The sequence below is a fragment of the Argopecten irradians genome, chromosome 9 (assembly GCF_041381155.1).
Source record: "Argopecten irradians isolate NY chromosome 9, Ai_NY, whole genome shotgun sequence".
Taxonomy (NCBI): domain Eukaryota; kingdom Metazoa; phylum Mollusca; class Bivalvia; order Pectinida; family Pectinidae; genus Argopecten; species Argopecten irradians.
In genome coordinates this window covers 42,348,502-42,373,152 of record NC_091142.1, presented here as the reverse complement: position 1 = coordinate 42,373,152, position 24,651 = coordinate 42,348,502, and the positions used below count along the sequence as shown (strand labels likewise).

At 34.7% G+C, this 24,651-nt stretch overlaps 1 long non-coding RNA gene across 1 annotated transcript in view; it reads left to right on the top strand.

The window, feature by feature from the left end:
- The first annotated feature begins 87 nt into the window (after nucleotides 1–87).
- Nucleotides 88–24,651, top strand: part of LOC138332382 (uncharacterized) — a 29,243-nt gene continuing 4,679 nt past the window's right edge. The window contains exons 1-2 of the long non-coding RNA XR_011209827.1: nucleotides 88–450; nucleotides 23,947–24,173. This is a non-coding gene — a long non-coding RNA (uncharacterized lncRNA). The remainder of the gene's footprint in view (nucleotides 451–23,946; nucleotides 24,174–24,651) is intronic.

The following is a 24,651-nucleotide window of genomic DNA, read 5'->3' as shown; positions in this document are numbered from 1 at the left end:
GTCACTCATTCTGACAGGTCACTAGGGGCGGGGCAAACCTTCCATTGGAGAGTGAACCCTGTCTACCTAGTAGCAAAGATTCCTTACGAGGTGGTTGTCAGATGGCTAATGTAACGGATACTGGAAATATACTGATATAGTGACGGACAGAAATGTTACATACAGTATGTATCACAGTATGTTTTGTATATATAGTTATACTCTGTGAAAGTACCTATTTTAAAAGAATTCAGAGCACTGTACTATCGGAGCAGAATTTACATATTCTCAAATCAGATAGCGGAATCACGAGTACAATCATGTGTGCATTCCAATGTATGTTATTGGGCGATGGCTGCTTCGCTTTCTCACTCAAACAGGAGGACACCGATTGTATCATTTACTCCCATCTGGTCGTCAGTGCGGATCAGTCGGATTTGACCAACACTACCATGTACTTCTCGGCACCGAGTAAGTAGAGATCATGCACAAACTAAAGCTGAATACAGTGAAATCAGGTCAGTTCAGTTCTTTTTTTTTTACTTTTGATTTATCAGTACAGTACATATATATATATGAATATATACTACAGGAAAAAACATACGATATGTACAGACACACAACACACTCGCAGCGTACACGTATGTACTTTAGAGAGATATCTCACATAAAAATACATTTACATTCGTCACATTTATTTTTTACTTCCATATTATATTTTCATCAATTATTAAGATATACTATTAACATGTTATTGTCACATTATGTATATATGACACACAACACGTTTTAACACTCTCATATTACATTTTTACGTTACTTACAGTAAACATATTATATCTCTATTTTACTCATAATGCATTAATTTATAATAATGTATTACATTTGAACGTTTCTTGATATATATCCAATAATGTTCTTATATTACATCTACACGTTACTTATCTGACATTCATCAGGTCAGAGAAATCACTAAATTTGGAAGTAAGCACGCAAAAACTAGTTACCCATAATACAACTTGATATTTCGGCCAATGGCATGAATGAGGTATAAGCACGTGACTCGTTTTACTACGTTTTTACTACAATTTCATAAACATATATTTGCATTTATCTTTTCACCGAAGCATTTGTTATATAGATACATTACTATTTTTTATTACGGTTTTAATGGCCATTTTTAATTAATGTTGTACCCATGTTAGGGTAAAAATCCTGCCGGGGCGTGGTTTTACCTCAAAAATCGGGAACCACATTGGATTTCATAAATATATATCTGCATTTATCTTATAACCAAAACGGTTTGGTATATAAAGACATAACGAATTTGTAATAAGTGATTCCATGTATACATGTACATATACAAAAATGTACATCCATATAAACAACAGTTCAAAGTGCACGTGTTAAACACTAAAATTTGATAGTTCAACATATAGAGTGAAAACCCTCCGGGACGTGATTTTACCTCTGAAATCGACAAGCAGATTGAGTTAGATTTCTGTGGGTACACATCCGGTTTTTACCATGGATTTTGTGTGAATAGCAATCAACAGAGTGAATTATTTCTTATACATGTAAGCACAGTACATTATTATTATTTCATGTTATCTCATTCTTACGTTACATTACGTATACATGATCTTGTTCTCATAATATTACATTTACGTTACTCAAATTACATTATTAGTGTTTTCACATATAAATGTAACATTACATTATATAATATTATCACATTGATATAATCATTCAAATAGAGCCTTCATATTTAATATAACCACGGCTTTGATAGTACATGTACATCAATATTGATACGATATGACATTATTTTATGCTTAACTTTCTCTCCTCTCTATTTGTTGCTCAATCAGATAAATTTGGTTAAATTTGTCAAAGCTTTTATATTATCTTGATCAGTTGTCATGAATTGCACAAATTTAAACATACAAGGGTTTTGAAAATGATAGCTCTTGATATACTTATTTCTTATATCTTTTAAACTTTCGTATTGAATCAAATGATATTCATCCTTGATATTCCCGCTATTGCATGGTGCACAAATTCGACGAATTCTATCTGTATTGCTATAACGACCTCTCCCTATATCTAACTTATGTGACGACATACGGATTTTGGATATTTCTTTTAAATTTTGAGTCCCTATAGATTTGTGCTTACTATTTCTGTAGACCAAAACCTTCGCTAATATATTTCTACAAGGAGCACTTAGAAGATAACTCTCACTGTTCACTGCTGTCTTGTTGGAATATACCATACATTCTACGTTTGATAAGTTCAATATCTTTGTCAATTATTTTATCAATATGCCAAATATAACCTAACCCCACTCTGTATCATTTATCTCTGATACTATCCGACCAATCACATCCCTTCTCAAGCATTTTTGAAACATGTAGATAGCATTTAGAAAACAGTTATTTTAAGTCTTTAATTTAACCCAATATTTAACATCTCTAAATTTTCTCACAAAAGCCATCGGTAATCTTCCTAATTATTGATATATTATACAATTTGCTGTACTTTTCTTAACTCCTAAAATCGTTTGCAAAACCTCAAGTGGAATTTTCTATACTTGGTGCTTTGTGAAACCCCCACACTTCACTACTGTGAATTTAAAATACTAGCAACATTGGTATCAAATACATGAAGTTGTGTTTCAATGTTAAAAAAAAAGAGTTTTGTTACATACATTGACACTGCAAAAAAAGCTTTCTTACCTTGTTCAGAATTTCTGTCTTGTGCTTTCCTGAATTAACCGTTAAAATTTAGGAGAATACCCATGAAATTAAAATCGTTTACAATCTCTACCTGGTAGTCCTTATAAAACCAAATATCGTCCTCTCTTAGTTTTCCGCCGTTTCTGAAAACTAATACTTTAGTTTTATCAGTATTTACAGTTAAGTTCCATTTTTTGGTGTAAGTAGAAAGTGAATTTAGCATTTTTTGTAAACCCTCTGCAGTTTCGGATAAAAGTACCATGTCGTCTGCGTACATCAATAGCAATAGATTAAGTGTTTGCAATTCAATAGACGGACAGTCATCTGATAAATACTCATCTTACAATCATTTGCGTACAATATGAACATTAAAGATGACAATATTTCGGCTTGGAATAAACCGTTCTTGCACTCAAAAAACTAGACATTTCATTGTTATACTTACATAACATGTAACATCATTGTATAGTGAGCGTATTATACGTAGCATTTTCCCTTCCACGCCCAATTAAATCCTTACGATTTACAAAAACAAATGATTTCCTAGAATCAATGAAACAACAATACAATTTGTTTCTGTATTTTTAATGTTTTGCATATTAACGACTGTAAGACAAATGTAGCATCAACTGTTGACATGTGTTTCTTAAAACCAAACTGAATACATTGTACCTGCGGTCAGACCTTGACGCCAAATTAAGTTCTATAATTTCATTTCAATTCTTACAGTGTAATTAGTAATAGTAAAGTGATTTCTGCAGGAATGTTCCCATCTAAGTAAACATTAGGCAAAAAAATCACCAGTTTTACAGTACATAATTTTTATGTTGTAACTGACGTTTATGAAGCATCTGAAGCCATTTGAATGATTTTCATGTCTTAATGCATTAAACCTTATGATTTTCAATAGATTAATGAAGAAAAAATAACATGTCAAGATTTTTGCCCAGTTACGTCACAAAAAAATTAAGAAACCACTATGGGCTATCCATACAACGCCTCTTAAGAATGTAGCCTCATGGTAAGGAAAATAACTGATTATTTTTATACAGAGGCTTCAGTTGATTGACTCGGTCTAATAAGTTTTAAGTTAGGAATAGAATGGTTGACTGATTTAATAGATTGGACCACCATTGACATCATCAGCGTGTATTGATATCTTATGTAAAATATTTATTGATTTAATACTGACCTCTTGGCTATATTATTAATACATAATGCAGTATATATCATAAAGAGCATTATCCTAGTCTGATAACGTTCTTAAGTAGAGTTTCTCTTGGTGCTAAAATGCTCTATGTTGAACAATCGAAGAATGGTTTTATTTAGCTGTGTTAACCTTTCGTTCTACCTTTCGTTCAACCTGCTTATTTTCGAGATTTGAGTAATAAGGAAATCCACCGATACTTTTTTGCTGAAATTTTGAATGTAAGCTAATCCCGGCGTGATCTATCTATTGAAATAATCACCTTAGCTGTGAAAATTCAAAATGACGAGATATTTTTGTGTAAAACCCCCTAAATCGACATTTTGACCACTGTTTTCTGTTTAATTCATCCTGGTAGATTAACTTGTAAAGCTGACAAGCTAGGACTCTACATATGGAAAGCCCTTGTAATTCTGAACAAAACGGTATTTCTAACTTTTGGAAATGTTATATACAACGGCTACAGTACAGCCTTGAATAATAGTGATATTTAGCAGGTTCTCGGTAAATTTCCACAACAGACGAGAGCCTTTCTCCTGAGCTATTCTAAACAATTGGGCCGCAAATGTACCATTTTAAAATGAGTGATATTTATGAATTTTTCTGTAGAACTGACTAAACATAATAATATGCTTAACTAATTTACGCATTAATGATCAATTTTTTGTTACAAAATGCGCCTAAAAAGTGCAACAGTTTACATAAATCTTTTAGTAGTGTCTCGATCGCACAAAACCAAGCCGTACACTATTGCGTCCCCTGAGGTATATTAGTGGACAAAAAATGGGATAAAACAGAGAGCCCAAAACAGTGACGTAAGCATTACATGGGTCCGTCCCGTTCAGCTACACTCTTGTAGATTTCATTATAGAACAGACAGTGTATTATACCAAACTGTCCTGTTATATCAGACATAAAACGTCCAATAGAACAGATCATGTATTTTACATACAGTTCCTATTATATCTGACATAAAACGTCCCATAGAACAGACAGTGTAGTATACATACTGTTCCTGTTATATCAGACATAAACATCCAATAGAACAGATTATGCATTATACATACTGTTCCTGTTATATCAAGATATAAAACTTCCCATAGAACAGATTGTGTAATATACATACTGTTCCTGTTATATCAGACATAAAACGTCCAATAGAACAGACGGTGTATTATATACATACTGTTCCTGTTATATCAGACATAAAACATCCAATAGAACAGACGGTGTATTATACATACTGTTCCTGTTATATAGGACATAAAACGTCCCATAGAACAGATCATGTATTATACATACTGTTCCTGTTATATCAGACATAAAACGTCCCATAGAACAGATTATGTATTATACATACTGTTCCTGTTATATTGGACATAAAACGTCCCATATAACATATTATGTATTATACATACTGTTCCTGTTATATCAGACATAAAACGTCCAATAGAACAGACGGTGTATTATACATACAGTTCCTATTATATCAGACATAAACATCCAATAGAACAGATTGTGTATTATACATACTGTTTCTGTTATATCAAGATATAAAATATCCCATAGAACAGATTGTGTATTATAATACTGTTCCTGCTATATCAGACATAAAACGTCCCATAGAACAGATTATGTCTTATACATACTGTTCCTGTTATATCAGACATAAAACGTCCAATAGAACAGACAGTGTTTTATACCATACTGTTCCTGTTATATCAGACATAAACATCCAATAAAACAGATTGTGTATTATACATACTGTTTCTGTTATATCAAGATATAAAATGTCCCATAGAACAGATTATGTATTATACATACTGTTCCTGTTATATCAGACATAAAACGTCCAATAGAACAGACGGTGTAATATATACATACTGTTCCTGTTATATCAGACATAAAACGTCTCATAGAACAGGGTATGTATTATACATACTGTTCCTGTTAAATAGGACATAAAACGTCCCATAGAGGATAGAACAGATCATGTATTATACGTACTTTCCAGTTATATCAGATGTAAAATGTCCAATAGAACAGACGGTATATTATACATACTGTTCCTGTTATAGCAGACATAAAACGCCCCATAGAACAGATTATGTATTATACATACTGTTCCTGTTATATTGGACATAAAACGCCGAATAGAACAAATTATGTATTATACATACTGTTCCTGTTATATCGCACATAAAGTCTCATAGAACATATCATGTTTTACACATACTGTTCCTGTTATATTGGACATAAAATGTCTCATAGAACAGATAATGTTTTATACTCATCTTTTCCTGTTATATCAGACAAGAACAGATCATGTATTATACATACTGTTCTTGTTATATAAGACATAAAACATCTCATAGAACAGATCATGCATTTTACATACTGTTCCTGTTATACAAGGCATAAAACGTCCCATAGAACAGATCCTGTATATTACATACTGTTCGTGTTATATTGGACATAAAACGTCCCATAGAACAGATTATGTATTATACACATCTGTTCCTGTTATATCGGACATAAAACGTCACACAGAACAGCTCTTGTATTGCACATACTGTTCCGGTTATCTGGTTATATTTGACACAAAACGTCCTATAAAACAGACTGTTTGTTACTATATTGGACAACAGGAGCTTGATATCCTGTCAATAATATATAAATATATCAAAAATATACCCCTGAATATATAGGGGTATTTTTGGATTATTTATGATTCTTGGACATAAAATGCCCCATACGCCTCAGTATTATATATATATAGCTGTAACAGCCAGATAGACTTCTAAAAAGTTGACGTGATAATAGTAAAAAAGTTATGAAGGTGTATTGCGTCGAAACGTTCTGCTTCATTTTCAATATTTTAAGCTGAATTAATTATAATGTACATTACCATTCCACCAGGCATATCCACGATAATCAAGTGTCTGAGTGACTGAGAGTATAAATCTACAAGAGTGTAGCTGAACGGGACGGACCAATGTAATGCCTACGTAACTGTTTTGGGCTCTCTGTTTTATCCCATTTTTAGCTCACCTGGCCCAAAGGGCCGGTGAGCTTATGTCATGGCGCGGCATCCGTCGTCCGTCGGCGTCCGTAGGCGTCCGTCGGCGCCTGTCGGCGTCCGTCGTCCGTCTGTCCGTCAACATTTCCTTTAAATCGCTACTTGTCATAGAGTTCTGCATGGGGGAAGGGAAACATAACTTGTATACATTTTGGCTCTGATCCTCCCGGGGGACAGGAGGGGCGGGGCCCAATAGGGGAAATAGAGGTAAATCCTATAAATCGCTACTTGTCCTAGAGTTCTGCATGGACTGTAACTAAATTTGGCCACAAACATCCTTGGGGGAGGGGGGGGGGGCAGAATTTGTATAAATTTTGGCTCTGACCCCCCGGGGGCAGGAGGGGCGGGGCCCAATAAGGGAAATAGAGGTAAATCCTATAAATCGCTACTTGTCCTAGAGTTTTACATGGATTGTAACCAATTTTAGCCACAAACATCCTTGGGGGAAGGGGAACAGAATTTGTATAAATTTTGGCTCTGGCCCCCGGGGGCTGGAGGGGCGGGGCCCAATAGGGATAATAGAGGTAAATCCTTTAAATCGCTACTTGTACTAGAGTTCTGCATGGATTGTAACCAAAATTAGCCACAAACATCCTTGGAGCAAGGGGAACAGAACTTGTATAAATTTTGGCTCTGATCCCCTTAGGGGCAGGAGGGGCGGGGCCCAATAGGGGAAATAGATGTAAATCCTTTAAATCGCTACCAGTCAGAGAGTTCTACATGAATTGTAACCAAATTTGGCCACAAAAATTCTTGGGGGAAGGGGAACAGAACTTGTATAAATTTTGGCTCTGACCCCCTTAGGGGCAGGAGGGGCGGGGCCCAATAGAGGAAATAGAGGTAAATCCTATAAAACGCTACTTGTCCTAGAGTTCTGAATGGAATGTAACCAAATTTGGCCACAAACATCCTTGGGGGAAGGGCAACATAATTTGTATAAATTTTGGCTCTGACCCCCCGGGGGCAGGAGGGGCGGGGCCCAATAGGGATAATAGAGGTAAATCCTTTAAATCGCTGCTATTCATAGAGTTCTACATGAATTGTAACCAAATTTGGCAACAAACATCTTTGGGGGAAGGGGAATAGAACTTGTATAAATTTTGTCTCTGACCCCCCTCCAGGGGCAGGAGAAGCAAGGCCCAATAGGGGAAATAGGGGGTAAATCCTATAAATCGCTACTTGTCCTAGAGTTCTGCATGAATTGTAACCATATTTGGCCACAAACATCCTTGGGAGAAGGGGAACAGAACTTTATATATATTTTGGCTCTGACACCCCGGGGGCAGGACGGGTGGGGCCCAATAGGGGAAATAGAGGTAAATCCTATAAATAGGGCCCAATAGGGGATTAAGAGGTTAATATTAAAATTCCTTCAGAAAGGAAACAGTGAACCTATATTCAGATCATTACTTGGCATAACAAACCAGGTGAGCGATACAGGCACTCTGGGCCTCTTGTTTATCCACTTATATACCTCGCCCCCTATGAGGAATGTGTATTGTGTGCATCCGGTTGAGTGAAAACGTTGAAGCCGCATTGATGTTCAAGTTAAATTCGGTCATGTCAGGTAAGTAGTTGTGCATTTTACTTGTTATAGACATCAATATCATTATCGGTGGATATTAGTATTATCCGATATATTTGATTGGTTTTGTAGGCTTGCAAATTATACTTTTTACAGTCTGTTTAATATGATCATCCTCGCAAGTGACTGACAACAGGACCATGCATGCGTTAACGTTATAAATCGTGGCTTAACAGCACGTAAACTGACATTGTACTGTCTTTGAGGCAGATGCAGTTTGAATATATGCATCTTCTAATATATTGTTTGATTATACATGTATGATTAAATTGCTAGTAGTTAAACCATAAAGTAATGCAGGTCGTTTCGGTAGTGTGATGGCTCACATGTTTTATCGTAGGCCCACAGGCGTCTGCTTCTTATTTGATAAAAATATAATAACCTACCCCTACTATATGAACAAGGTGAAACACTCCGATACTTCAACTGTGGAACGGAATTGGAACTCTTCAAGCGAGCAGTTGCAAGAAGCAATCTGATTGGCCAATTAATTTGATTAAGCAATCAGATTGCAACTTGCTTGCTTGAAAGATCAACTTCCGTTCCATAGTTGACGCATCGTCCGCTACTTGGATACTTCGTGTCCTGTGTCATATTAAAAAACCTTAACTTCGCGACAAAAACCTGACATACATTGCAAAAAGACGATTCTTAACTAAGGTACGTTGATTGAAAGAGCGGACACTCAATATTTTCCTCAAATTTGGTATAATTTCAAAGTGAATTGGAGCGTATCCTCAACTTCCGGTTCATGGAGTGTCTTACCTTGTTCATATAGTAGGGGTAGGACATTGTATTTTTCCAAAACCAGATGCAGACGCCTGTGGTAGGCCTGCCTAGTTTCGTTACAATTTCATTTCGGTACATGCGGAAGTCGTTTCGGTATCATAAAGTGAACATGGCGAAATGACTTTCAAAAGGTACCGAAACGGCTTCTAGTAATCTGCATATTAGAATACTAAAGAACAGAAACCAGAAAAAATGGTAAAAATGTAGTTTGGCAATGGATGATCAACATTATTAGATTTCGATATACATTTGTATGCACTGCAGTTTTACATGGCACATAATAATTGCTTAGGCTTAAATTACTGTACAGACTTGGTGGATGAGGTCAAAATAAATGTTATTAAACAATGAAGATCCATGTCACAATTTTGCTGTGTTGTGTATAGTGATAGTCATGATCAACTACTATGTGTTAATTAGGATGCCGAGAGGAATCAGCAGATTAACCCGCATTATGAAAATTAGCATACATGTATAATATCACATTGACCCGTTCAGCCATGTCATATACGGTCATGTCATAAATTTTGTAAGACAATCACTAGGCCTGTTGTCACAATATTGTGGCGTCGCAGATATTTATGAGTTGACATCTACATTTTGCTGTGATGTTGTATGATTGTCTCGGTTGACATGTCGAATTCAAGCCTGATTTCGCCATTCTTACATTAAAACAAAATTCAAAGTAATCCAAATTTTGACGTAGAGCTTAGTTCTTGGCTATTCTCACAAGGATTCAATAGATCTAACATTAAATAAACAACAAGAAATTCTTTTAAAAAATCCTTGTAAATGATGTTGTCAATATCGATATCATCTTGGTGCCCCTTGACTCTGATGGTTATTAATTGAGGTCAAGCTGAAGGTGCGGTGCGCATTAAACAAAGCACCATGGATGCCTTTTTTCCTGTCAGAAACACTTAAGTTTTGACTCTATTACCATAAATATTAGTTATGTGATAAATAAAATCTTACACTCGTCGCTACATAACATCATTTGAAATTCATTGAACTCGTTAAATAATTTAATATACCACAAGCCTTTAAGGATTTTTTGATATCATTTATTTAAATATTTTTTTTTCTTTTTTTTGAAATATCATATTTTTGTAAAGGAGACCTAGCTATAACCCTCACTATGAAGTAGTCAATGTTAAACGTGTAACAGCCTCATCAGTTTCAAGCTTTTTAAAGACCAGCTAAATTTTAAATTTTAAATGTTTTCCATTTTTTTTAAATCAAAAATAAAATTTAAAAAAAAAATGATCAATTGAAAGGGCTTATTAGAGGTATATACTTTTAAATATGATTTGCTCATGAAACTTTTTTCATCTGCAATGAATCATCTGTAAGGTATAATTCATTTCTGCGTATGTATAAAAGCTACAAATAGATAATTAAGAGAGGATTTATTTCACGGATTTTTATATCCTTCAGCTGTATCAGATAATCCAAGGATTTACAATAATTTAATTACCTGGTACCATAATTAGTTTAACGTCCTCTTAACACCCAGGTTCATGTAAGGACATGCCAGGTTTGTTGTAGAGGAAAGTTGGAGTACCAGGAGAAAAACCACCAAACATTGGTCAGTACCTGGCAACTACCCCACATTGGATTCGAACCGCATCCCAGAGGTGGAGGTTTTGTGGTAATATGTCGGGACATCTTAACCACTCTTTATATTCTTTACTTGGTCACATGAACAGTTTTTATTTGGATTGTATAAAGGGAGGTAATTGGCTCATTTGTTTATTTTTTTAAGGTATATTTTCGAGTAAAATGTTCAATATCACTAAAAGAATTGCGAAAACAGAGTATAAATATTTTTTTATGGATTGAGTGTTCGGCCAGACTTTATTGTCTATACTTTGACATTTTTTTATCTACATGAAGAAAAAATGTCTTTTTGATAAACTTTAGCAGAGACTTTTACATGATTATTCGTGATGTACCGTACATGTATAAGCACATGATTTTTTTCATTTTTTTTAACTTGATGGATTGCCCGATATCCTTGAAAACTTATTGCACTTGTGTTATTTTGTTATTTTCTCTGTAAAAAAAACAGTTAAACATTTCTTGTTCTCTAAAATATATGTAATTGTAAGAGATTAAGTGTTCAGCCAGGCGATATTGTCTATTACATTGTATTATCAATTTTCTAAAAAATGAAATTGGGGTAGCAGAGACTTATACATGATTATTTAAGGATTAACTTGAATAGATTTTTTATGTTATGGAGATATAACACAAAAATCTGAGTGTACTCTAAATAAACCGCGAAGCGGTTTATGATGAGAGTACACTCAGATTTTTGTGTTATATCTCCATAACATAAAAAATCTATTCAAATTAATCCTTATAATTCAATTTACTAAAGATAATCTCTTCAACATTTAAAATTCATTTTGGGACTCTTTAGTCTATAAAATTATTACGCCGTCATCTCAGCCAATCAGAAGCGACGTTACAAACGGCGACGCCATTTGTTTCCTTTATGGGCTGATAAAGTAAATTTTTAAGCCAATGAAAATGCTCGTAACAAGCAAAATTGAATTATTCATGTATATGCATATCCCAGGCAGCTGCAGGGTAAGAATACCAAACTTGTGAGGTCAAGAACAAGTATATACATGTCAATGACATCTCCAAATCTTTGATATTATGTCACTATTTATACATAAATCAGTTAATATTTACATGTTTAGATAGACAGCAGTGTAAGTATAATTTGTGCTGATATTAGTGATTAGCTGATATTGAGTATTTATGATGTCATAGCAATTATGATGAACTTCTTTCTTAATTGTATGTCATAGGGACAATTATAAAATGCCACATTCAAATTTTAAATCTCACTTTAATTTAAAAAAATGGCTGAATAATAGCCTAATCATCCTGGATAAGCCAGTGGTTACTATCACTGACATTATATTTACCCCTGCTTATCTCATAATTAAGTGATCGCCAGCTGTCAATCAATCTAATTAAAATTAGACTTGTAATTCTGCTCCGATACCATGCTCTACGTTACGCTCCAATAAAAGATCTGACAATGTCCCGTTTGGGTACTCCAGCTTTTCTTCGCCTTCTTAACCTGGCACGTACAATATGTATGCGTCATAATTTTTAAAATGGCAAACATACATGTACAGTACTGGAGAGATAGAAGTTCATTTATTTGACTTTTTTTTAAACTTTGAATAAAACATCAACAAAGATTATTGTAGATCTACATGTACATGTACAATGTACACATGTTATGTTTGCATTTTAATGCATGGCAAACAGTTACTAAGTTAAACAAAAGCTTTCAAGCTTAAAGCTAAAAGTGAAGTATACAGGCCTCTCCCACCCATGAAAGAAAAAACAACACTAAAGACAAATTCCATTTATTTATGATCAATTAGCACAATTAACTACTGAAAGAAGTTTGCAATTTATTTTTCTTTGACTGCTTTGTTATTCTTTATTTAGCAGTACTATAGCTTCATATCATTAATTACAAATGTAATACTTGAACTATATGTCATTGAAAAGTTTTCAATTAGAATAGGTTAAGGGAGGTAATTTGCTGTTTTGTTAGTTTTTAAAATTATTTAACAGCATAATTCTAAAATGATTAAGAGATAATTGCTATTGAAACAGCTAATTTTTGATAAAATGCGGTTAGGGAATTAGCAAATCTATGTGTACACCTTCTGGGCCCCAGTCTATATAATGTGCACCATGTAGATGTATGCATACTCATCATCGTGGCACTCATGACAATTCAGTCTGCGACGTTAACCACAGGCCCGAGACCCGGGCCTTTAAATCCCGACGGACCTATGAAATTTATACAAAGAATTTATCCATCAGTTAATAATACATCTATTTTAAACACGAAACTGAACTCTTTCATTGAGATAAAAAGGTTAAACTGGAATACGAAGTCATTGCATGTTGAAACATCGCGTTTAGTAATCGCGAAGGCATACAGTTCATTTTCCGGTTTAAGGGACGTAACTCTAATACACATTTCCGGTTTGCTTCTAAATGGCCAGCATGCTTCGATATATTGATGGGGCAACGCCTGAAAAGAAACTTGGAATCGAAACGGAAAGCCAACCTACAGTTTCTTCAAACAAAAAATATAAAGAAAAAAGGGTCCGCAAGTTTCTCGCCAAATGGCATAAAGGTAGGCCTTGGTTAAAATATGAAAATGGTAACATGTTTTGTGAATGCTGTCGTGAAAATGAAACGATCGGCGCGTTTTGTGTCGGGACAAATAATTTTAAGCTGACTGCTATAAAGCAGCATGAGAATACCAATATTCATAAGAAATACGCTTTGAAATATCTAAGGCTAAAAACAATGGAAAAAACCTAAAAAATGCCAGACAGCGGACTGCCTTATGAAGTTTAAAAAAGCAGAATATGACAGACTTGTTATCAAGTTTAGGACAGCCCATGTACTTGCTAAATCCCACCAGAGTTTTCGTTTCTACAGCACAATGTGCAGGGAAACTAATGTGTCACTACAAGAACAGATATTTAATAGGGATTTTAAAAATGTATCAGAAATAGATTGCAAAAAAATCATGACTGTAATAAATAACTTTGCTTTCAAACCAACAAAATATTCAAATTAATATAATATTTCATTTGTTAATTTGTTTATTACTCTCTTTTTAAGCTCCTTCAAAATATCCAGAAAAGCTACGATTCATCTTCTGATTCAGATTATGGGAGTGACGACGGTGAATTTGATAATGAAATGAGCGAGAGGGAGGTTGATAACATGCTCTTTTTCAACATCAGAGACTAAAACCATTAAAAACTGCAATATCTATACAGTGTTCAGCTTCAGTTTTCTACTTTTATTTTATGGATTTTTTCTTGAAATTTTCGGACCTGTAAAATTTTGATCGGGCCTGCTGATTCTGGAGTGGGCCTATAGCATCAAATCTTTATCGTGCAGACTGTCATGTACATACAATGTACACCCTATCATGTATGTGTGTGTTAGGTTGGGGCTTATTTTTCAAAATTGAAATCAACATGTCTCTTGTTATACCATGTTTATAGTGCCACGCTAAATGGTATGATATATAATATTGTTATTAATATTCATGTTATATTGATTTTAGATGTATGACTTTTAAATAATAATAAAATAACATTCATATTTTTTTTATCTGAGGGAGGGGGGGGGGCAAGTTGCTTCATTAGAAGACCAATGGTCTCACTACATCCATCCTTTTCTGTTCATTGTGTTTTTTGAATTTCTAGTTTATAAGGAAACAGTATTATTTAATGCACAACAACTTACATACCAAAACATTTAACACCATTGGTCCAAGTTTGTAAGTTTATGTGATGGTTGGTGCTCAAAATTTCCTGCAATTTGGAGTTATCTCCCCCTACTGACAAATTCCATAGAAAATACAAACAGATACATATTCCTTCACAGAATGACTACTTTTTAAGGATTCTTTGAAATGTATTATGAACAATTTTCAGCAATTTTTGGTATGGTTTTGAGATGGGTAAGGGAAGGTAATTGGCTTATTTGCTTGTTTTCATAGTATAAATGTAATCAAGCTTAATGATGATTTGAACAGATATATATATATTTTTTTTGAAAAAAGTAAGTCAATATATAATAACTTATTGAATGTCATACAATCTATCATATCCATGGAAACTGTAGTGTTATTTTCTCTATAAAAACACTATTAAACTTTTCTTGTTCTCTAAAATGTATGTATTTGTAAGAGATTGAGTGTTCGGCCTGAGGCCGTTATTGTCGACTATTTCCAATTTCTTATTTAAATAAATATGAGAAAAAAAACAGTTTCTTTTTGATAAAATGGGGTTAGCAGAGATTTTTGCATGATTGTTCAATGTAATACATATTTCAATTTTAAGAATACAAAACTTGTGATGTCATGACATTTCTGAATCTTTCATATCATGTGATTTTTAGGTCATCCATGCGCCGTGCGTTGACTTTTCACATTTTGAACTTCTTCTCAAGTTCTAACAGTGCGATTTGGCTGAAACTTGCTTGATGTGATCCTGACATGGTCTCGACAAATTGTTCGTATTTTTCGGGTCGATCCGAAATCCAAGATGGCCGCCACAGCCGCCATCTTGAAAACACATTTTGAACTTCTTCTCAAGTTCTACCGGTACGATTTGGCTGAAACTTTCATGAAATGACCCTGACATGGTCCCGACAAAGTGTTGTTATTTTTCGGGTCGATCCGAAATCCAAGATGGCCGCCACAGCTGCCATCTTGAGAACACATATGATTATTGCCAAGATAGTCAGATGACCGTTAAGGCCCTTGGGCCTCTTGTTATATCACAGTGTCAGTAGGATTTGTGCTGATATTGGTGATGTCATTGAGTATTTATACTTTTAGTTTTATTAGTTTAACATCCTATTAACAGCCAGGGTCATGTAAAGACATGCCAAATTTGTTGGTAAAGGAAAGCTGGAGAAAAACCACCGCCAGCGGTCATTTAACCTGGTAACTACGCAAGCCCCACATGGGATTTGAACCTGCATCTTAGAAGTAGAAGGCTTGCGGTAATATGTTGGGACATCTTACCCACTTGGCCACTTTAGTCCCAAAAATTATGGTGTCATAGATACATGTACATGTACCTACTGATAGTAATAACATTGTATAATAAGTTCAGTATTTATGAACTCCTTGTTTTTTTCTCTTCTAATACATGTCATAGAGACAAACACTACATTAAAGTCTCAAATCCATTTTATTTAAGATAATGGTAGAGTAATAGTTTATTAGGATACTTTGTTTTTTTAGCCCACCATCATCAGATGGTGGGCTATTCAAATCGCTTTTCGTCCGTGGTCCGTCGTCCGTCCTTCTGTCCGTTAACATTTCTTGTTACCGCTATTTCTCCAAAAGGGCTGAAGGGATATTTCTCAAATTTCATATGTAGGTTCCTCTAGGGCCCTAGTTGTGCATGTTGCATTTTGGGACAGATCCGTGAACAAGATTAGGGATCAATATAGCTCTGATTTATTACTGTTTATGGGTAAATTTCCCCTCAAGGAATGAATTCCCGTCTGGCCCTCAATTTCCCTAAAGATTTAAAAATTCCCCATTTGAAGCTAAAAAATGACCGTTTTTGTAACACAATTTCCCCTGTGACTTATTTTTCATTAATTCTTTTAGACTTTTGGATGCAAATTTCTTCATATTTATCATATAGCTACTGCATATTTTATGATAAACTCAAATTTTCATTATTGAGCTTTAATTCTTGCTTTATTCTTGCTTTATTAAAACTAAAAGTAAAATTAGTTGTTTTAGAGTACTCTTTCGTCAAAATAAATATAATTTTGGACTGAAATAAGAAGATTGAAATTCCCCTATATTTCGCCAAAATCTTCCCCTATTCTGAAAAAAGGTTTTTCCCCCCAAAACCTACATTGATCCCTGAAGATGGCCGCCAGGCCGCCATCTTGGATTTTGATAGTTAAAGTTTGTTACCGCTATTTCTCAGAAAGTACTGAAGCAATCACTCTCTGTAATTTCATATGTAGGTTCCCCTAGGACCCAAATTGAGCATAATGTTTTTTTGGGACAGAACGGTCAACAAAATGGCCGCCAGGCCGCCATCTTGGATCTTGATAGTTAAAGTTTGTTACTGCTATTTCCCAGAAATAACTGAAGGGGTCTCTCTCAAATTTCATATGAAGGTTCCCCTAGGGCCCTAGTTGTGCATATTGCATTTTGGGACCGATTGGTCAACAAGATGGCCGCCAGGCAGCCATCTTGGATTTTGATAGTTAAAGTTTGTTACCGCTATTTCTCAGAAAGTACTGAAGCGATCTCTCTCAAATTTTAGATGCATGTTCAACTAGGAACTTAGTTGTGCATATTGCATTTTAGGACCGATCGGTAGCCATGTTGGATTTTGATAGTTGAAGTTTGTTACTGCTATTTCTAAAAAAAGTAATGAAGTGATCTTTTTCATATTTCATATATGTTGTATGTTTGAAAAAGTTTGAAAAGCAGAGAAAAAATCCCTCTTTCCATTGTCAGACGTAGATCATACTTTGGTGGGCGCGAAGAACCCTCTGGGATCTCTTGTTTAATTACCTCCCCTTGTTGGGTCATCTGACATGGAGGGTCATGATGAACGATAGTCATTATGTTCCATCCATTGACATGCTCCATCTGCCATGCATAACTTTTCATTCAAACGACTGATATGAATTGTAGCATGCTGGCAAAAAGGGCTACCAAATTTTTCAAATCAATGACCTTGACCTTCATTCAAGTCACAAGTGTCAAATAGGCCTAAAACAGGCTTTAAACAGCTTCTTATTAATAACTAAGACGCTTAGAGATCTCATATTGGGCTTGTCGAATGCGGGGATGAAGGATTACCAAATTTATTAACCATGGAAACTTAGTCGAAAATACTGAATTAATGTTTCCTTTTGTTTCCGGACTATAATTCCAAAACCGTTCAACGCAACTCCAGGATTTTTTTTAAAAATACATCATATAAGTGCCCTAGTTGTGCCTTTTGCTATTGCGGACCTTCGATATTAGATGTTATGTTTAATTATCATGGAAACTTAGTCAAAAATATCAATTTACAGTTTCTTTTTGTTACCTGCTGTTATTTTTTTCACTTTATATATATAGATATTATAACTATAACTGTATTCGAGTATTGTAAAACTGAAAAAAAATACATCAAGGTCAAAGTAACAATTATTCAAATATAACTGTTATATTTGAATAATTGTTACTTTGAACTTGATGTATTTGGGTTTTTATACCGACTACGGGGGATAATGCCACACTTTGGGACTCCTTGTTTTTTTTACAGAAAATGCAATCAAAATTTATCTTTCAGGTATATTTCCAGTAATAATGGGATAAATGACTATCATGGCTTATCCACGGAATGACCTTGACTTTCCTTCAAGGTATCAGGGGTCAAATAGACTAAACTCTTTAAATTACTTCAAACTCTGGTATTACATTACATATTACATATTGTTTCCTATCATAATGAAATTTGTCTGTTTAGAGTAACAACAACAGTGATTTAAGTAGTTCTGGACTTAGGAACATATTTCGACTGAAGTGATCGGGTTCAAGTTCGGCTTACACCAATTCTAGTTCTGGCGAGCAAGCCTATTCTTTGAACTACAAACCAGATCACTACACAGCACATACCAGTAGGCAGGTTACAGCAATACCAATTAAAACTTCAATTTTCAGAAGAACCAGTTTATTCAAATATAAATTAACTTTTAATGCATATTCAGAAACTTTTAAAGGGACAATTCATTCAGGCTAATTCTTTTACATAACCAAGAAGTGAAATATGGTATAAATGTATTGTTCTATATTTCTTATGAAACAAATAACGTTACACATTGACAAATTCCACGTCATTGTTAAGTATTTTAATTAATATCGTTGAAATATCAAATCGTTGATCAATACGATTAAGCAGGTAGAATATGGGCGCTGTACCTACAGTGTATTCCGAGCCAAAGTCACGCACGTTAAACAAATGAACTACATAACCACTGCGAAGGTGATAAAATTATTTTGAGGCAAGATAATTCACCTAATAAAGTAAACAAACTATAGTCAGAGCGATTTGAGCAGTTATAGACAAAAGTTGCATTACTCTACGAGCAAGGGACAGGGTTCGGCATACAAGAAGTTCGACCACAATGTGTAATGGCGGACAGCGAGCGAGTTTGAAAATTTCACACACATCGCTGAATCGCTGAAATGACATCTTTGGTAAGCTTCTGGGCTTGTTTGATGTACATTGATGCTTTCTTCAACTGGTATAGTACTATACATATGCGTACTATTTGTTTAAAACTTCCGGTTGCGTTAAAAGGTGTCTATATTTGACACTTAATAATCGTTCGTTAGTTCCTGTAATATTGATTTTGTACATATACGGTACATCATGGTGACCCTATTGGGTGTTAAAAATAACCTCTGCATTTAAAATGTTAGTGGTTGTTTAACAGTTCATACTACCACTACAAAACATGTCACCACCATGGGCTTTTCAGGCACATCACAGTAAAACCGACTGATCCATTAGAACTGGGTTTTTCCGATATATGTACAAATTTTATTGTTCTCTTAGAATGAATTGTCCCTTTAAGTATGAAGTCATATGTCTGATACAAATATTGTCATACATTTGAGAAGCTTAAATACTATTCACTTTTAAAGTCAAACTTGTAATATATTTTATTCAACAAACAGTTGTGTTAATGTGTACAAGCTTCTTTATGAAGATTAGGATCAGTCGTAAAAGAATCAGCTACTTTGTGAAGATGGGGATAAGTTATAAAAGAATTGATCTACTAGGTTTGAATTGGGGAGTGTCAATTTTATTCCATCTGCATTGAGTTCTTGTCAATAGTCATACAGACCTTATGTTGGGTCTGCAACATGTTGAAATGGAAGTCTACCAAATGTGTTCAAATACATGTCCTTGACGTTCATTTAAGGACACATTGTCAAATGGTCTAAAATCTTTAAATGACTCCCCAATCAATAAATGACAGGCCTGTAGTCATGGTATTATGTTTGTAACTTTGTAGCATGCTGAGATGAAGGGCTATCGAGTTAAATGGTTTAATCAAATGAATGACCTTGACTTTCATTCTAGGTCACAGTCACAAAGATCAAATATATATAGACTAAAATCGTAAAAAAATGTGGGATATTATTTCCTAGGCTAATGAAATCGTTCTCTTAGCAAGTGTAATATTCCTTTCGTAATTCTCTTCATTTCATCTGCGACATTCCTTCAGGTGTCGCCCACTAGTAACACATCAATTTTATTAAAGTATTGTTCTATGACAATTCAACATTACAGTTTTGAACTATATGGATCTGATGAGAATGTTTTATGCTATTTCATGCATCTTTCTTTAACTTCATCACCACTGTAACGTAGGTTAAAATACAATTATGGTTCTCTTATCTAATCGAACAAAATTAATAGAAGAAACTCTCTGGTGAAAGAGCTCATGAAGATTTTCACAACAACGTTGATGAATTCGTCGGACTACCAAAAAAACGCAACAGCGTTACCATTGTTGGTTGACGTTGCAGATGACGTTGCAGATGACGTTTATTTTCATGGGGTTATTTCCATGGCCTTCCAATTCCGAAGAAATATTTAACTTATTGAATGCCGTGCGATCAAGTTTAATCCAATCAAAACATTCTTAATGAAAGTGAGGTATAATAAGTGATTATATAGCCCATACAGGAAGTTGAACGTATCTTGGTATGAGAAGGTGTAATTTGGTATGTGTAGCAAATATGGCGTCGAGAGCTCCGCATAGAGTGTTACCTGTCACTGGGAAATCAATTATGTCTCTTTTATGCTTCATGCAACACTCTTGTAAAAATTGCCTTTCGGTGACAAAAGTATTGTAGGTTTTAAATATGCAAGAGATAATTAGTCTCCTCATTTAGTTAAAAATATATTGAAGAAAAACCGTTCAATTTTCAAGCAAAACATATCACCTGAGCATTGTACAGGTCTTTGTTTGGCCAAGTGTGAAATTGTAGTTCGTCAGATCAGCCGTAGGATAGTCAGAATCCTGTAAAATAACCTATCAAACAATGTTTACCTACAAAACAATGGGGCTTTTTTCCACTTTGAGAAATTGCTCAATTTACAGTACCGATTTTTTTCGGTGTACGCCATCATTGGTACACGTAGTCGTGGACATAACCATTTTTGGTATGATGGATTTTTTTTCTATTATTTTACCAACATTTGACTTACCAAGAATTAATGCTGTTATATATAACAGAGGTAAGATAAATCAGTTTTGGTCCAACAAACAATGAACCTAGCTGCAGCAGATACTTCGTATGTTCTATTTTTGGAATTTTCCCCTTCACTTCTTACACGCTACACTCCACATACATGAGAGACGTTCGTACATGACTTTTGCTGTTAATAGGAGGTTATATGCTAAATAAACGAACAAACAAATGCAATCATCCATAATATCAATGTTGTGTTTTCATCGTTTTGCATGATTGGTTAGTTTAATGTTCCGGTTATTCTATCATTTACCTTACTGAATACATTTTGATGATTTCTGTTTTATTAAATCACAAACGATGTTTGCATGTGATGCATTAAAATATAGTTACATACGCTGAATTTATTATACATGTTTAATATAATTCCTGTTTCTCAGCTCGAAATAGTCGTCTGCTACAGCACTGTCCTGTCTCTAGGGACGTGGCGACTAACTTATATACTTGTGTTATGCTGGTGTATATATATCCCGACGATTCTTTTTATTTGTTGGTTCAACTTACACATTTTTTATTAGTTTAACGCCCTATTAACATCCAGGGTAATGTAAGAACGTGCCAGGTTTGTTGGTAGAAGAAAGCCGAAGTACCCACTTGGGATTCGAACCCACATCCCAGAGATGGAGAGCTTGTGGTAATATGTCGGGACATATTAACCACTTGGCCACCGCGGCTCCAACTAACACAAGGATGCCGATATCTTGAACATGATTGTTCATTGGTGGGCAGTTTTTTGACCATAGCAAATGCGTCCTTTGGTCCAAGGGGTTAGCAAACGATCGTACAACGAACACCTGGGATGGAGGATGTGTCCGACCATGATAACTGATATCTTTGCATGCCTTCTCCGTCGAAACTGTACATATTTAAACAAACTTCAGTAAATATACATTCATAAGGATCATTGATGTTAATTTTGTAGAACAGTCATTAAAACATAATGGGATTTTAACTCACGGGTTTCAAAGGGCTCTGATAGAACTGACTCTTGTGTGCCATATTGCTTGGTTACATGGTATTGTGAATGGCCACGATCAAAGCAGTGGACTAACCACTTTTGACTCAATTTTCGAATCGCTTTGAAAAGAACTATTTTGAACCTGACTGATTCATTGTTCAATTTCTTATGACTTATATCCACATAAGGCCGATTGATATTTATTAAGGAGCATACATTTATAGGGTCCCCTATCTCCCAGGCATGCATGTTCGTTCCTCCCCGTCCAATTCTGTCCCGCCGCGAGTCAGACATTTTTACACCGCTGAACGGATGAACAGGGCTAAGTGAGCACATTCAAAAAATTCAAAGTTGTATTTCCTTTTTTTGTAAATTCAAATATAGCATTCAATTTCGGCAATCATGGAGCAATGTGAACAGAAACGCATAATATATGGTGTTACAGTTAGCAAAGAACATATATATCTTTTTTCTTCATTTCGAGCAATTTTACCTTTTATTATAGACTTTTCTTGAGTATGTATGACAAAAAGGGCCCGCTAATAAATTTGATGTTTAGTCCATTATAGAACGTTTGACACAAAAACAATGTAACACTTTAACCTACTAATATCACATGTTTAAGCAGTTATACCACTTCCAGATATCTTCATCACTTGTATGTAAACAGACCTCAACATACCCAAACCGGTGGTGTCCACGACTGTGCATACCAATAATTGCGTGCACAAAAATAAAATAATCGGTACTGTAAATTCACCGATTTTTTACATTGGAAACAGAGTAAACATTGCTTGATAGGTTGCTTTAAAAGATACTGTCTGTCGTACGACTGTTCTATCGAACTACAGTTTCACATTCAGGCAAACAAACCCTGTACCATACCTAGATGCTGTTTTGCGTGAAAAATCCCGTGGGTTTTCTTCAATAGTCTTTTTTTATTTAAGTGAGGACAGATATTATCTGTTGCAGTTTTAGAAACTGCAATACCTTTGTCACTGAAACGCGATATCTATAAGAGTGTTGCACGAAGCAATCACGGTTGATACTAGAAGCGGAGCTTTTGACGCCATATTTGCTTCGCATACCAAATTACACCTTCGCATACCAAATTACACATTCGCATACCAGAACACATTCGACCCCCTGCCATATACTGTAGTAGTTAGACAACAACCAGGTACGTCAAACAACCGATGTTACTCAGCTCACGCATATCAGTTCTACAGTAAATAGACTGAAAGTACTTCACACAAGTCGGCGAACCTAAACTGATCGATATGTTACAACCACCAGCAATATCACTAACCACTTATTATGACGAGAATAGAAGCATTTTCTCATGAAAAAACCCATATATAAATACACGTTAAACAGTACATTTATCATAGAATATTTTGTTCATTATCTTCGAAACGTTAACGGGAGATACATAACAATACATATTTTCTTCGTTGAACAAGTTTACCGAACATATAATTACGGGGACATTCAATGCTGTGTGAGACTGGTAAAATGGTATTTCTATGTGATTGTATCTTTAAACTAATATATTATGAAAGAAATGTCCAACGTATTTCATTGCATTATACATATTGTACATATACATCTCATGTATTGTAATGAAAGAGGGCATGTGAATGCGGAAAAGACATCGATGGTCAGTATGCCGAAATGTGACGAGGTGATAGACATGTTCTAACCTTTTCTTTGTGTTTTTGTTTGACGTGTAGGTTTTAAATGGACTGTATACGTCTACATCGACACACACAAATATGCTGGGTCTAAAGACACTCTTTATATGGACGTGTATGGACCGAAGTGGAAGGTTTCTAACATCCTCCTTGGGAAATATTTCGACATAGGAGAGACGTATCAAAGGAGGTTTGAAGGCTACTCTGGACACGTTGAATACATCCGGTTATATCAAGAGGGAGTGGATGGGATGAGAATAGTGAAGGTAGGAAATATAAACCGGTATTTAGGCACTGATAAATATATTCACTCGTACGTTATGGTTAAATTATTTTAAGATATTTTTTTACTACAATACATCGTGTTATTCCATCCTGATGTCAGTGATACTTAAAGAACAAATCGCAGTTGAAACCATATGTGTGACGGTATCGAGATATTTCCCTTTCGTAGTAGCAATTATCGACACGATATTTCGACTTTTTTCTTTTTGATACAATCTTTGTAAAGAAAGTTTTTAAATATAATTGAATGTCTATTTGCTTTTGATAAAGTCATTACTACATCTTAGTTGTTTATCTTAATCACTAGCACCACAAATGGTACAATCTTAATTTTGACCAATAATGAGGCCTTTATTTCGTTACAATGACAACAACGTATTTAAAACTATTAATATCTCATTTTGCAATACTCCATAACCCATATGTACCAATTTTCAATTATATCTAATTATATCTATA